The sequence below is a fragment of the Rhinoraja longicauda genome, chromosome 7 (assembly GCF_053455715.1).
Source record: "Rhinoraja longicauda isolate Sanriku21f chromosome 7, sRhiLon1.1, whole genome shotgun sequence".
NCBI lineage: Eukaryota > Metazoa > Chordata > Chondrichthyes > Rajiformes > Arhynchobatidae > Rhinoraja > Rhinoraja longicauda.
This window is the reverse complement of record NC_135959.1, coordinates 75,279,824-75,296,745: the sequence shown is the minus strand read 5'-3', so window position 1 is coordinate 75,296,745 and position 16,922 is coordinate 75,279,824.

Sequence of the window (16,922 nt, the reverse complement as noted above, 5' to 3'; positions counted from 1 at the left end):
CGACTGCGGGTGGTTCGACGGTCCCGACCGCAGGAGAAAAGGAGGGAAGATAATACGTTATTGCCTTCCATCACAGTGCGCTGTGGTGGACGTTCATGTTAATTTTTATGGAGTTGTGGCTCTTGCTGCTTTTTTGGTATGACTGTGTGGCAAATCAAATTCCTTGTATGTTTTTACATACTTGGCTAATAAATTAATTACAATTACAATTAATTACAATAGGCATGAATGGGCGATCATTGGTCGGAGTGGAATCGGACATGAAGGGTAGATGGAATGAGACAGGGGACGAGGGGCATTCTTTTAGGAAGGAGATGAGGAGGAATTTCTTTGGTCAGAGGGTGGTGAATCTGTGGAATTCTTTGCCACAGAAGGCTGTGGAGGCAAAGTTAGTGGATATATTTAAGGCAGAGATAGATAGATTCTTGATTAGTACGGGTGTCATATCATATCATATCATATATCTACAGCTGGAAACATGCCTTTTCGGCCCTCCAAGTCCGTGTCGCCCAGTGATCCCCGTACATTAACACTATCCTACACCCACTAGGGACAATTTTTACATTTACCCAGCCAATTAACCTACATACCTGTACATCTTTGGAGTGTGGGAGGAAACCGAAGATCTCGGAGAAAACCCACGCAGGTCACGGGGAGAACGTACAAACTCCTTACAGTGCAGCACCCGTAGTCAGGATCGAACCTGAGTCTCCGGCGCTGCATTCGCTGTAAAGCAGCAACTCTACCGCTGCGCTACCGTGCCAGGAGAATGGGGTTAGGAGGGAGAGAGATATATCAGCCATGATTGAATGGTGGGATAGACTTGATGGGCCGAATGGCTAATTCAACTCCTATCATGATCTAAGTGCTCTGGTGGGTGAAAATGGGTATGACAGGAGATGGCAGAAATCCCAAAAATGGAGTGAAAGGGGGCTCGAACAAACTCAATAGAAGGAAAGTCATGTTTCCCGAAGAAGGAGGACATATCAGATGACTTGGGATGGAAGCCTTCTTTTTTTTTCATTTAGAGATACAGCGCGGAAACAGGCCCTTCAGCCCACCGGGTCCGCGCCGCCCAGCGATCCCCGCACATTAACACTATCCTACACTCACTAGGGACAATTTTTACATTTACCCAGTCAATTAACCTACATACCTGTACGTCTTTGGAGTGTGGGAGGAAACCGAAGATCTCGGAGAAAACCCAAGCAGGTCACGGCGAGAACGTACAAACTCCGTACAGACAGCGCCCGTAGTCGGGATCGAACCTGAGTCTCCGGCGCTGCATTCGCTGTAAGGCAGCAACTCTACCGCTGCACCACCGTGCCGCCCTCTTCTTAAGAACATATGTGACTGAGAAAGAGAAGGTGGGAGAGAGGGGTCAGGCATGCAGATGGTTTAAAGAAGGACGCAGGACCACAAGGTTGTTGTAGCGAGTGACTTTAATTTCTCCAACACTGACCAGGCATTGAAAATTCCAAGTTTTTTTGTACGTATGTTAAAAACAAAAGTGTGACCAGCGAGGAGATAGGACCACTCAAAGGACAGAGGTTTGAAAACGCACAGCTCCAGATTCAGGGACCATTTCTTCCCAGCTGTTATCGGGTAACTGAACAATCCTATCACCAACTGGAGAGCGGTCCTGAGCTACCATCTATCTCATTAGAGACCCTCAGCCTGTCTTTCATCGCTCTTTATCTTGCCCTAAACGTTATTCCCTTTATCCTGTATCTGTACATTGTGGACGGCTTTTTTAGATTTAGATTTTTAGATTTAGAGATACAGCGCAGAAACAGGCCCTTCGGCCCACCGGGTCCGCGCCGCCCAGCGATCCCCGCACACTAACACTATCCTACACTCACTAGGGACAATTTTTTAAATATTTGCCCAGCCAATTAACCTACAAACCTGTACGCCTTTGGAGTGTGGGAGGAAACCGAAGATCTCGGAGAAAACCCACGCAGGTCACGGGGAGAACGTACAAACTCCGTACAGACGGCGCCCGTAGTCAGGATCGAAACTGAGTCTCCGGCGCTGCATTCGCTGTAAGGCAGCAACTCACCGCTGCGCCACCGTGCTCCGCAAGTACGATGCTTCGACTTACGATAGTTTGAGTTTGCGCTGGTGTGAACGGCAGCGATCCATAGCGGCTTTTGGCCACGTGATCGCGTGCATTCAATGCATTTTCGACGTACGATATTTTCGGTTTCTGATAGGTTTCTCGGAACGCAACCCCATCGTAAGTTGAGCGCCTGTATAGTCTTCATACTGACTGGTGAGCAGGCAACAAAAGCTTTTCACGATACCTCGGCACACGTGTCAATAAACTAAAGTCTCTTCTTCACAGTCACAATACCTCCAAGCTTCGTGCCATCTCTCAACAAAAAAATGGTCATTGTGGTCTTTATATCCAAGTCTGGTTTGGCTCAGCCACCAAGCACGACATCCGAAGGCTGCAACGGATCATTTGCACAGCTGAGAAGGTTGTTGACATAAACAATAGGTGCAGGAGGAGGCCATTCGGCTCTTCGAGCCAGCACCGCCATTCAATGTGATCATGGCTGATCATTCTCAATCAGTAACCCGTGCCTGCCTTCTCCTCATATCCCTTGATTCTACTCGCCCCTAGAGCTCTATCGAACTCTCTCTTAAATCCATCCAGTGATTTGGCCTGCACTGCCCTCTGTGGCAGAGAATTCCACAAATTCACAACTCTCTGGGTGAAAAGGTTGTTGGCTGCAACCTTCCCCCCATTGATGAACTGTACACTGCAAGGGCCAGGAAGCGAGTGAGCAAGATCATCTCTGACCCCTCTCACCCTGGCCACAAACTCTTTGAAGCACTTCCCTCTGGAAGGCGACTCCGGACTGTCAAAGCAGCCACAGCCAGACATAAAAACAGCTTTTTTCCACGAGTAGTAGTTCTACTCAACAACCAAAGTCTGTAGTCTCTTTTGTGCTCTGGTTTATTTTCACCCACATGTTTAGACTGTAATGTTGTATCCTTATTGTTTTGATGTGTTTATGCTTTATTCTTAATTGTTAACTGTATGTTTGTGTTGTCATTTGTGAGCGGAGCACCAAGTATCTGCACATACTTGGCCAATAAACGTATTCATTCATTCATTCATTCATTCATTCATTCATTCATTCATTCATTCATTCATTCATTCGTTCGTTCATTCATTCATTCATTCATTCATTCATTCATTCATTCATTCACAAGGAAACAAACATTGAAGTTTGTGGGTTCTGGAAGGATCAGGAGCAGGTCAATATTTCGAAGAACAAGATGTCCTGTCACACATGGATACATCTCCAGGCATGGATGAGGTGGGAAGAGATGTTTTCATTGATGTGTAAGATTTGCAGCTGATATAACAGTTGATGGTGTTGAGAAAGGTTTTCTCAGGTTAGAAAAGGATGTGAGTCAAGTGTTACTGAAGGCAATGTGGGAGAATAAATTGGACGAGTGTTAAAAATGGGTGCTTGATTGTGAGTGTTGTATTCGTGGGCTGAAGGGTCTGTTTCCAATCTGTGTCTCTCTTTGACTTTGTGACACGATGTTATCTCAAGAGGGAGGGATTACGCTTCATCATCGGTATTCTTCCGGAAGTGGCGGAGCTGCCCTGCAGCTGCGGCTCGCTCGCCGGCAGTCTGTTTGCCTTTCTTCTTTTCTTGTCTATTTGTTAGTGTTAGATGTATGAAATAGCCTATCTCTAGCTGTGTATATGTGGGGGGGGGGGGGGGAGAAACCTTTAAAAATCTCTTCCTCAACGGAGATGCGACCCTTTCCGAGTCGTATTTCCGTTTGCGCTGGAAAAAAAAAACGCGGGGACTTCCATCGCCCGCGGGGCCTTCCATCGCCCGGTACAGTTCGGCCGCGGGACCTTCCATCGCCCGGTACAGTTCGGCCGCGGGACCTTCCATCGCCCGGTACAGCCATGGGACAGTTCAGCGCCAGGTGCGGCTCGGCCACAGGGCCTTCCATCGCCCGGCGCGGCTCGGCCGCGGGACCTAACATCGCCCGGCGCGGCTCGGCCGCGGGACTTTACCTCGCTGGTGCGGCGCGGCCGCGGGGCCTTCCATCGCCCGGCGCGGCTCGGCTGCGGGACTTAGCTGCGCACGGTACGGCCGCGGGGCCTTCCATCGCCCGGCTCGGCCGTGGGATGTTTCAGCGCCCGGTGTGGCTCGGCCGCGGGGACTTGGGCGTGGGGAAGAGAGTGGAAGTTTTGTTGCCTCCATCACAGTGAGGGGGTGTTTGGAGTCACTGTGATGGGTGTTTGTGTTGGGGTCATGTGTCTTGTGTTTCTTTTTTTGTGTGACTGCTGGTAACGTAATTTTGTTTGGTACCTCGGTACCGAATGACAAATAAAGGTTCTGTATGTATTCTGTATTCTGTATTCTTAAGCTCGTAAGGTCCTGTGATAGGAGCAGAATTAGGCCATTCAGCCCATCGAGTCTACTCCTCCAATCAATCATGGCTGATCTGTCTCTCTCTCCTAACCCCATTCTCCTGCCTTCTCCCCATAACCCCTGACACCCGCACTAATCAACAATCTATCTTTGCCTTTAAAATATCCGTTGACGGCCTTTGTTGCAAAGAATTCCACAGATTTGCCAACCTCTGACTAAAGAAATTCCTCCTCATCTCCTTCCTATTCTGATTCCAACATGATGAGTAACTGTTGTGGTTTCCTTCATGTGCTCCTCTGTTACCCGATCTCAGTTCGTATCATGTGGTATCTCGTATTTTTCCCCTCTCTTAAACATGCTAGAAATACGGCCAGCAACTCAAACTAACAACAGTTAAGAAAGAAACCTTCAACCGTAGACAATATTCCTCTCAACATTGCTCTTTTCCACGAAAGCAGGCTGGGGTTTAAGTTACACTTGATACAACGCTGCCAAGTCAGAGACAATAGTTGGTCAAATGATCCTTTCCTTAAAATGATACGAAGTAATATTATAAACCAGACCAAGTGGGCCCAAACCTATCCTGCATTGGAGCAGCATCCTCTCCTCCTCCCTCCCTCCCCCTCCCCCCTCTCCCCTCTCCCCACTGCACCCCCTTCCCCCCATTCCCCCCTCCCCCTCACACCTCACCCTCCCTCCACCCCCCTTTCCCATCTCTCCCCCTCCCCTTCCCCCTCCCCCCACTTCATCCCCCCTCCCACCTCCACCCACCCCCCTCCTCTCCCCTTCTCCCCTTCCCCTCTCCCCCACTTCATCCCCCTCAAACCCCCTTACCCTCCCTCCTCCCCCCCCCACCCCCCCCCCTCCCTCCACCCCCCTCCCTCACTCCCTAGGAGATAGATTTAAACTTTAAAATGTGAATAACTTAAAAAATATAACACCGATTTCAATGAAACCTCTTCCATTAGCACCAAAGGGACGACGGTGAGTAAGGTGGGCCTAAAGTTGTTGTGCTATCGTGTACTGTTTTGGCTGTAGTTCAGGAACAAACAAACAAACAAACAAACGAGAGTTTTGGTATATAGATATCACATATCTATAGAGTCCCCTATTACTACTGCTCTCCTCTTCCTTTCCCTACCCTTCTGAGCAACAGGGCCGGACTCCTTGACAGAGGCCCGGGCACCGTCGTTGCCCCCAGGTAGGCTGTCCCCCCCAACAGTACTTAAACAGGAGTACTTATTTCCAAGGGGTACAGCCACCGGGGTACTCCCTAGTCCCTGCCTCTGTTCCTTGCCCCCCCTAACAGTGACCCACTTGTCTACCTCCCGTGGTCTAGGGGTGACCACCTCCCTGTAACTCCTATCTATAACCTCCTCACTCTCCCTGATCAGACGGAGGTCATCAATCTGCCACTCCAGGTTCCTAATACGGTCCCTTAGGAGCCCCATCTCGTCACACCTGGCGCAGATGTGGATGTCTGGAAGACTATCAGACTCCCAGATTCCCCACATCCGACACCCAGAACAAAAAACTGCCCTGGCAGTCATACTCTCTGGTGCTGCTTGCTACTGCTGCTGCCTGCTGCTGCTTGCTACTGCTGCTACTGCTGCTGCTTGCTACTGCTGCTTGCTGCTGCTGCTACTGCTGATAGGCGTTTTTGTGGACGCAGTCGGGAGACCCGGATGGTGGTTTGCCTCCCTGGTGCCGGTGTCCGGGATGTGTCTGAGCGTGTCCAGGATATCCTGAAAGGGGAGGGAGAGGAGCCAGAGGTCGTGGTACATATAGGTACCAACAATATAGGTAGGATAAGGAAGAGGTCCTGAAAGGAGAATTCAGGGGGCTAGGAAGTGAGTTAAAAAAAAGGACTTCCAAAGTAATAATCTCAGGCTTACTGCCTGTGCCACGCGATAGTGAGAATAGGAATGGAGTGAGGTGGAGGATAAATACGTGGCTGAGGAACTGGTGCAGGGAGCAGGGTTTCAAGTTTCTGGATCATTGGGACCTCTTCTGGGGGAAGTATGACCTGTACAAAAAGGACGGGTTGCATCTGAACCCGAGGGGAACCAATATCCTGGCGGGGAGATTTGCTAAAATAACTGCGGAGACTTTAAACTAGTACGGTTGGGGGGAGGGACTCAAACACAGATAGCTAATAGGCAGTGTGTGAGGCAGGAGGCAGAAAAGGGAAACACTCAGACCCAATATGTAGGAGAGAAAGAAGGGAAAAGAAATAAACTGAGAATAAGAAATGATGGGTCCCTTAAATGTGTATATTTTAATGCTAGGAGCATTGTAAGAAAGGTGGATGAGCTTAGAGCCTGGATTGACATCTGGAAGTATGATGTTGTGGCGATCAGTGAAACATGGTTGCAGGAGGGTTGCGATTGGCAATTAAATATTCCAGGATTTCATTGTTTCAGATGTGATAGAATCGGAGGGGCAAGAGGTGGGGGTGTTGCATTGCTTGTCAGGGAGGATATCACAGCAGTGCTTTGGCAGGACAGACTAGAAGGCTCGATTAAGGAGGCTGTTTGGGTGGAACTCAGAAATGAGAAAGGTTTAGCAACACTTATAGGGGTGTATTATAGACCGCCATATAGGGAATGAGAATTGGAAGAGCAAATATGTAAGGAGATAGCAGATATTAGTAGTAAGCACAGAGTGGTGATTGTGGGTGATTTCAATTTTCCGTATATAGACTGGGAATCACATTCTGTTAAAGGGCTGGATGGTTTGGAGTTTGTAAAATGTGTGCAGGATAGTTTTTTGCAGCAATACGTAGAGGTGCCTACCAGAGAAGGGGCAGTGTTGGACCTCCTGTTAGGAAATGAGATGGGTCGGGTGACGGAGGTATGTGTTGAGGAGCACTTTGGGTCTAGTGATCATAATGCCATTAGTTTCAATATCATTATGGAGAAGGTCAAATCTGGACCAAGGGTTGAGATTTTGGATTGGAGAAAGGCTAATTTTGAGGAGATGAGAAAGGATTTAAAAGGAGTGAAATGGAAATTGTTGTTTTATGAAAAGGATATAATAGAGAAATGGAGGATATTTAAAGGTGAAATTTTGAGAGTACAGAGTCTTTATGTCCCTGTTCGGTGGAAAGGAAAGAATAATAATTTGAAAGAGCCGTGGTTTTCCAGGGAAATTGGACACTTGGTTCGGAAAAAGAGGGAGATATACAATAAATATAAGCGGCAGGGAGTAAATGAGATTCTTGAGGAATATAAAGAATGTAAAAGGAATCTTAAAAAGGAAATTAGAAAAGCGAAAAAAAGATATGAGGCTGCTTTGGCAAGTAATGTAAAAGTAAACCCCAAGGGGTTCTACAGATATGTCAATAGCAAAAGGATAGTGAGGGATAAAATTGGTCCATTAGAGAGTCAGAGTGGACAGCTATGTGCTGAGCCGGAAGAAATGGGGGAGATATTAAACAATTTCTTTTCTTCGGTATTTACCGAGGAGAAAGATATTGAATTATGTGAGGTAAGCGAAACAAGTAGAGTAGTGATGGAAATTAGGAGGATTAAAGAAGAGGAGGTACGGACACTTTTGAAGAATATAAAAGTGGATAAGTCTCCAGGTCCTGATAGGATATTCCCTAGGACATTGAGGGAAGTTAGTGCAGAAATAGCAGGGGCTATGACGGAAATATTTCAAACGTCATTAGAAACAGGGATGGTGCCGGAAGATTGGCGCATTGCGCATGTTGTGCCTTTGTTTAAAAAAGGTTCTAAAAGTAAACCTAGCAATTATAGACCTATTAGTTTGACGTCTGTGGTGGGAAAATTAATGGAAAAGATACTTAGGGACAATATATATAATTATTTGGATAATCAAGGCCTGATTAGAAACAGTCAACATGGATTTGTGCCTGGAAGGTCATGTTTGACTAATCTTCTTGAATTTTTTGAAGAGGTTACCAGGGAAATTGATAAGGGCAAGGCTGTGGATGTTGTCTATATGGACTTCAGTAAGGCATTTGACAAGGTTCCACATGGAAGGTTGATTAAGAAGGTTAAATCGTTGGGTATTAATAGTGAGGTTGCAAGATGGATTCAACAATGGCTGAATGGGAGATACCAGAGGGTAACGGTTGACAATTGTATGTCAGGTTGGAGGCCAGTGTCTAGTGGAGTGCCCCAAGGATCTGTGTTGGGTCCACTGTTGTTTGTCATTTACATTAATGATCTGGATGATGGTGTGGCAAATTGGATTAGTAAATATGCAGATGATACTAAGATAGGTGGAGTAGTTGATAGTGAGGTAGATTTTCAAAGTCTACAGAGAGACTTGGGCCTTTTGGAAGGGTGGGCTGAAAGATGGCAGATGGAGTTTAATGCTGATAAGTGTGAGGTGCTGCATTTTGGTAGGACAAATCAAAATAGGACGTACAGGGTAAATGGTAGGGAATTGAGGAATGCAGTGGAACAGAGGGATCTGGGAATAACTGTGCATTGTTCCCTGAAGGTGGAATCTCATGTGGATAGGGTGGTGAAGAAGGCGTTTGGTATGTTTGCCTTTATAAATCAGAGCATCGAGTATAGAAGTTGGGATGTAATGTTGAAATTGTACAGGGCATTGGTGAGGCCGAATCTGGAGTATGGTGTGCAGTTCTGCTCGCCAAATTATAGGAAGGATGTCGACAAAATGGAGAGGGTACAGAGGAGATTTACTAGAATGTTGCCTGGGTTTCAGCACTTAGGCTACAGAGAGAGGTTGAACAGGTTGGGTCTTTATTCTTTGGAGCGTAGAAGGTTGAGGGGGGACTTGATAGAGGTTTTTAAAATTTTGAGAGGGACGGACAGAGTTGACGTGGGTAGGCTTTTCCCTTTGAGAGTGGGGAAGATTCCAACAAGGGGACATAGCTTCAGAATTGAGGGACAAAGGTTTAGGGGTAACATGAGGGGGAACTTCTTTACTCAGAGGGTTGTGGCTGTATGGAATGGGCTTCCGGAGGAAGTGGTGGAGGCTGGCTCGATTTTATTATTTAAGAGTAAATTGGATAGGTATATGGATAGGAGGGGATTGGAGGGTTATGGTCTGAGTGCAGGTAGATGAGACTAGGTCAGGGAGAATGGTCGGCGTGGACTGGTAGGGCCGGACAGGCCTGTTTCCATGCTGTAGTTGTTATATGTTATATGTTATATATATGTCACATGGGAGAGACGGACTACATGACCTTTACATCAGGGAATGCAAACCAACTAAGATAGACATTATTTCTACATAAATAATAAGCAACTAGTGTTGTTATAGATAATTACTAGAATTTTTAATTATAAAACAATTAAATTGCCTTTCATGTACTTCTTACGACATTAATGTGAGTGATTTGAATAATTTCTGCTCAAAGAAATCATAGAATTTTTAACAATGTCATTTCAATACATTCTTGGCATAATTTTTTTTAAAAAATCCATTCAAGCTTCAGCCCACAATGTCACCTGTTTAATATAATTGTTGTTTTGAATGATCTATGCATGAAGAATGGATCCTCCTGTCTGTAGAATTATAAGCAAAACTACTTCAATCTTTATGACCAATTTTCCTTCAAATTCTTGATGAGGAAAATATATATTTTGAAGTACCATGTCAAGTAGTGCATAAAATATCAACATTAAATCAAAGAAAATCACTATTTCTACTCTAAAAATGTACAGAAATTATTGAACATGTCTTGAAAAATCATTTCCTCCTCACTTGCCTTCTTGAATCCAGGTTACTTGAGGTTGTATAAATTATGACGAATGTAATGTTTACACTAATAATCTGCAAGACTGGAATAACAGAGAAAACATATATATCCATATTTATATAAATATATATATCCTTGTAATTGAGGCAGTGCAGCGTAGGTTCACGAGATTGATCCCTGGGATGGCGGGACTGTCATATGAGGAACGATTGAAAAGACGAGGCTTGTATTCACAGGAGTTTAGAAGGACGATAGGGGATCTTATAGAGACATATAAAATTATAAAAGGACTGGACAAGCTAGATGCAGGAAATATTTTCCCAATATTGGGCGAGTCGAGAACCAGGGGCCACAGTCTTAGAATAAAGGGGAGGCCATTTAAAACTGAGGTGAGAAGGAACTTTTTCACCCAGAGAGTTGTGAATTTGTGGAATTCTCTGCCACAGAGGGCAGTGGAGGCCAAATCACTGGATGGATTTAAAAGAGAGTTAGATAGAGCTCTAGGGGCTAGCGGAATCAAGGGATATGGGGAGAAGGCAGGCACGGGTTACTGATTGTGGATGATCAGCCATGATCACAATGGATGGCAGTGCTGGCTCGAAGGGCCAAATGGCCTCCTCCTGCACCTATTTTCTATGTTTCTATGTAAGTGTTACTATACGAGATTTTGTATTATGAGACCTCAATCACTTCATTTAGACTTTTTGCTCTAACATGACTATAGCATATTCTTTAGTTTAGTTTAGAGATACAGCGCAGAAACATGCCTTTTCGGCCCACCAGGTCTGCGCCGACCAGCAATCCCCACACATTAACACTACCCTATACCCACTAGGGACAATTTTGTTTTACATTTACCAAGCTAATCATCCTACAAACCTGTACGTCTTTGGAGTGTAGGAGGAAACCGAAAATCTCGGAGAAAACCCACGCAGGTCACGGGAAGAATGTCCAAACTCTTTTGTGTTCTTGTTCTATGCCTGTATAAAACTTGAGAGTCTTCAAGGTACAACAGAGGTCTTTATTACATTAACTCAATGCTGGCAGCAAGACAACTAAAAATGGCTGCAACCCCACGATCTGACCGCACACTCACACACTGTGTACAGCCCAGATAACTATGTACAAAACATCTCCCTTTGTCCTGTGCAGCGCCACCTGCTGCACGGGAGGAGCAACGGGTCCTCCCACCCCACACAGTACACAAAACATCACAAACTCCGTACAGACAGCACCCGTAGTTGGGATGAAACCCGGGTCTCCGGCACGTCATTCGCTGTAAGGCAGCAACTCTACCGCTGCGCCACCGTGACCGCCCTAGATTCTGTAGATGGAGCACTGCAATAGAAGATATTAATATCGCCTGAGTCGGGGTCAGGAGTGGACCTGGCGGCGGTTGTCAAGGAGGTCGGTGAGGCGGATGATGAGGCAGTCGGCGAGGTTGGTGTTGAAGCTGGTGGCTGAGGTGCAGGATGGAGCCGGCGGTCGAGGACAGGCCACGTGGAAGACAGAGGATGCACGGCCGGGAACAAAGGAGGACCCGGCGTGGGGGGGACGCTGTGAGGGGGGACCATTGTATCTTATCGAAACGTATAAGATTATTAAGGGATTGGACACGTTAGAGGCAGGAAATATGTTCCCAATGTTGGGGGGAGTCCAGAACAAGGGGCCACAGTAAGAATAAGGGGTAGGCCATTTAGAACGGAGATGAGGAAAAACTTTTTCAGTCAGAGAGTTGTGAATCTGTGGAATTCTCTGCCTCAGAAGGCAGTGGAGGCCAATTCTCTGAATGCATTCAAGAGAGAGCTAGATAGAGCTCTTAAGGATAGCGGAGTCAGGGGGTATGGGGAGAAGGCAGGAACGGGGTACTGATTGAGAATGATCAGCCATGATCACATTGAATGGCGGTGCTGGCTCAAAGGGCCGAATGGCCTCCTCCTGCACCTGTTGTCTATTGTCTAATGTGAGGGGGGAGTGCGGAGAAAAAAGGTGGACCTGACGGGGGATACTTTGTTCCTTTGAAGGCCCCCTTTTTATATGGCAACTCATTGCATGCCGTGGGAATGCAAAACAAAGAATTTCACTGTGACTTGTCTCATGTGACAATAAGGTATTCAATTGTTCATTCATTCATTCATTCATTCACAAATTAATTCATTAATGTATTGAAACATTTGCCCAGTGTCATATTCCTTTGTAACCAAACGATCTATTGCAGAATAGCAGAAGCTTTTTGGCTAAATACTACATGATGAATGTCATCAATCCACTGCCATATGCATATTTAATAGGGATTATTGTTTCATTATTACTTTTAGCTGTTTTGCAATTGCAATTCTCTAATGTTAGTGTACTGTAATGCTTTTCCTGAAACATCTATATTCTAGCCTATTATTCTCATTTTATTCCTTGCATTGTGTTTGAAAAGTATATCTTTCATCGCAAAATGATGTGGCAAATTGGACAGTTTTGTTCATCAATGTTTTCTAAGCTATGTTTTTGTCTTTATGGACGTGGTATATTGAACAGCTGTTAGCATTTTTTTAAAGAACTGATTTAGGACTGCTAGCAATAATTTTGACTTATAAATGTATTATTTTTACAGCTGCAATTTGCATTTTGTTCTTATTGATTCTTTGGTTATTTCTCCAACTGTTCTGAAGTAACAGTTCTGAGCTTTTGATGTATGCATCTTTTATAATTTCAGCTCTAAACTATTATTTACAATCCAACCAAGCTATAAAGATATTTAAACTGTATCCACCAGGATATTTATCACATTGATACAATTCCAAATGGCACACTCATGGCATACACAAAAAGCTGGAGCAACTCAGCGGGTCAGGCAGCATCACTGGAGAAAAGGAATAGGTGACGTTTCAGGTCGAGACCTTTCTTCAGACCTACTAATACTAACACGAATAGGCATACCAATGAAGTTTGAAAGGTAAAACAAAGGCACCTGCTGGAAAATTGACATAGAAACAGAAAACTCTGGAGAAATTAAGCAAGTCAAGTCAAGTTTGTTTGTCACAAGATGTGCAGTGAAATGAAAGTGGCAACACAAAAAATAAATGAAGACAGTAAATTAGTCCCTGGTGATATGTGAGATATGAGAGATATCCTGTGGGAAGAAACTCCGTCTCATCCTCTCTGTTTTCGCAGCGTGACAGCGGAGGCGTTTGCCTGACCGTAGCAGCTGGAACAGTCCATTGCTGGGGTGGTAGGGGTCCCCCATAATGTTGCTGGCTCTTGATCTGCACCTCCTGATGTATAGGTCCTGCAGGGGTGCGAGTGTAGTTCCCATGGAGCGTTCTGCCGAACGCACTACTCTCTGCAGGGCCATCCTATCCTGGGCAGAGCTGTTCCCAAACCAGACTGTAATGTTGCCAGACAGGATGCTCTCTACAGCCCCAGAGTAGAAGCATTGAAGGATCCTCAGAGACAATCTGAATTTCCTCAGCTGTCTAAGGTGGTAAAGGCGTTGCTTTGCCTTACCCACCAGTGCGGCAATGTGTGTTGTCCATGTCAGACCCTCTGTGATGTGGACTCCCAGGTATTTAAAACTGCTCACCCTATCCACAGTAGACCCATTTATCTCCAGTGGCGTGTACGTCCTTGGATGTTTAGCCCTTCTAAAGTCCACAATCAGCTCCTTCATTTTAGTGACATTCAAGAGGAGGCTATTGTCCTGACACCAGAGTGCCAGATCAGCCACCTCCTCCCGGTAGGCCTTCTCATCGTTGTCGGAGATCCGGCCCACCACTATAGTGTCATCAGCAAACTTGATGATGGAGTTTGAGCTGAACCTGGCCACACAGTCATGTGTGTACAGGGAGTACAGTAGGGGGTTAAGGACACAACCCTGGGGGGATCCTATGTTCAGGGTGAGGGGGTTAGAAGTATGTCTCCCCATCTTGACCACTTGGGGCCTGGCGGTGAGCAAGAGTCCACATACTAATCCCAATTGCTTACGTGAGACAATTATCCATCCAAATCCTTTTTATTTAGTTTAGTTTAGTTTAGAGATACAGCGCAGAAACAGGCCCTTCGGCCCACCGGGTCTGCGCCGCCCAGCGATCCCCGCACATTAACACTATCCTACACCCACTAGGGACAATTTTTACATTTACCAAGCCAATTAACCTACAAACCTGTACGTCTTTGGAGTGTGGGAGGAAACCGAAGATCTTGGAGAAAACCCACGCAGGTCACGGGGAGAACGTACAAACTCCGTACAGACAGCACCCGTAATCGGGATGGAACCCGGGTCTCCGGCGCTGTAAGCGCTGTAAGGCGGCAACTCTACCGCTGCGCCACCGTGTTGCCCGAAATTCATATAGCTGTCCAAATATCTTCTAAGTGTTGTATTTGTACCGACTCAGCTACTTGCTTAGGCAGCTCGTTCCATATATTCACGACCCTCTGTCTGACCCCATTACCTTCCCACGGGGTCTTCTGGCGAGCCGTGGAGTATCCGAGGCCGGAGCCCTCACGGGTCGAAGCCCATGGCCAATGGCCCTGGGTCTGTGGAGCCCGTGGCTGGGTCCTGGGTCGGCGCCACGGAGGCGTCCGGAGAGGACCCGGCGGCGATAGTGGAGAGACTGTGCGGCGGTCGATGATGGCGCCGACCGACGGACGAGGACGGACACGTGGGGTGAGGACGCTGCAGCCGTGGGAAGGAATAAAGGAGGACGAGGCATGGGGGGACCGCCGTGAAGGGGAGAACAACGGGCAATGGAGGATCTGGGGAGGGGGGAGGGGGAGAACAACGGACAAAGGAGGACCCGGCGTGGGGGGAGGGGGAGAACAACGGACAATGGGGGACGTGGGGGGGAGGGGGAGAACAACGGACAATGGGGGACGTGGGGGGGAGGGGGAGAACAACGGACAATGGAGGACCCGGCGTGGGGGAGGGGGAGAACAACAGACAATGGACAATGGAGGGCCCGGCGTGGGGGGGGGAGGGGGAGAACAAAGGGGGACCTGGAGCGGATACGGTGTCTACTTTGTAACTTTGTCAGCGCCCTTTATGTGGCGGCTATTTACATACCGTTGTTGTGCAAGCAAAGAATTTCACCGTGACTTGCCACATGTGACAATAAAGGATTCAGTCAGTCATTCATTCTACTGTTCTTTGGTTCCACTTTAGATCTTTCTGCTCTCAGGTTAACCCCGTGCTCTCTTGATTTAGACTCATCTACCCTGGCGAAAAGGACTAGGATTATCAACTGTGACACTCGTAGTATAATGAACCACTGTAAGGTCACCCCTTTGCTCCAGGATAAAAAGTCCCAGTCTATCCAATCTCTCCTTATACTTCCTGACCTCCAGTCCAGCCAACATTCTTGTCAATCTCTTCTGCACCCTCTCCGGCTTAATCTCATCTTCCAGGTAGTATGGCAGCCTGAACAACACTTTGCGGTGGCCTATCCAACGATTTGTACAGCTATAACAAGTTATCCCAACACAAGTTGTCCCAACACTTGGGCGGCACGGTGGCGCAGCGGTAGAGTTGCTGCCTTACAGCGAATGCAGTGCCGGAGACTCAGGTTCGATCCTGACTACGGGCGCCGTCTGTATGGAGTTTGTACGTTCTCCCCGTGACCTGCGTGGGTTTTCTCCGAGATCTTCGGTTTCCTCCCACACTCCAAAGAAGTACAGGTTTGTAGGTTAATTGACTGGGTAGAATGTAAAAATTGTCCCTAGTGTGTGTAGGATAGTGTTAATGTGCAGGGATCGCTGGGCGGTGCGGACTCGGTGGGACGAAGGGCCTGTTTCCGCGCTGTATCTCTAAAAAAAAATCTATACTCAATGCCTTGACCGATGATGGTCAGCACAAAACATAGATCATAGAACAGTACAGCACCAGAACAGGCCCTTCGGCCCACAATGTCTATTCCGAACATGGTTCCAAGACCATCCCTTATCTACCTGCACATAACGCATATCCCTCCAATACCTGCATTTCCCTATACCTATCCAAAAGACTCTCATATCTGGCTCAACCAGCAAGCCAGGCAGCAAGTTCCTTTAAAATTTGCCCCTCTCACCTTAAATCGCTGCCCTCTAGTATTTGATTGTTTTCCATTCTGGGAAAAAAAGTTCTGACTACTCTATCTATGCCTCTCATAATTGTATTACCTTCCATCAGGGAATATCATGACCTTTCCTCATTACCCTGCCTGTCTGTGTCACTATTTTCAGGGAACTGTGTGCTTGTACCTAAAAGTCTCACTGTTCAATAACACGCCATTCACGTTGTATGTCTGGGACAAGTTTAACTTCCAAAATGTGTAGAAAAAATAACTGCAGATGCTGGTACAAATCAAAGGTATCACAAAATGCTGGAGTAACTCAGCGGGTCAGGCAGCATCTCAGGAGAGAAGGAATGGGTGACGTTTCGGGTCGAGACCCTTCTTCAGACTTCCAGAATGCATCACTTCACATTTGTCTGATCTAAATTCCATCAGCAATTATCTTGGCCGTTTTCCCAGTTCGCATCGGTCGTATTGTAACCGTAGACACCATTGTTCCCTATTCTGCTGATTTTGATGTCATCTGCTGTGATATCTTGAACTCAGACGTAGAATAACAAGTTAACTCACTGCTGACCGGAACATGACTGCCCAGCTGTACTGTGGTTTATTCAATCATTTACAATCCTCCAACCAAAGGTGGCGCTATTACATCTGCAAACCTACTAATCGTGCCACTGACCCTGGCCTCCAGCTCATTGAACAACAGTGGACTGATTCCTGAGGTCGCTGGTCCTGGTTCCAGGTGTTTAGCCAGAAAAGCAAGAC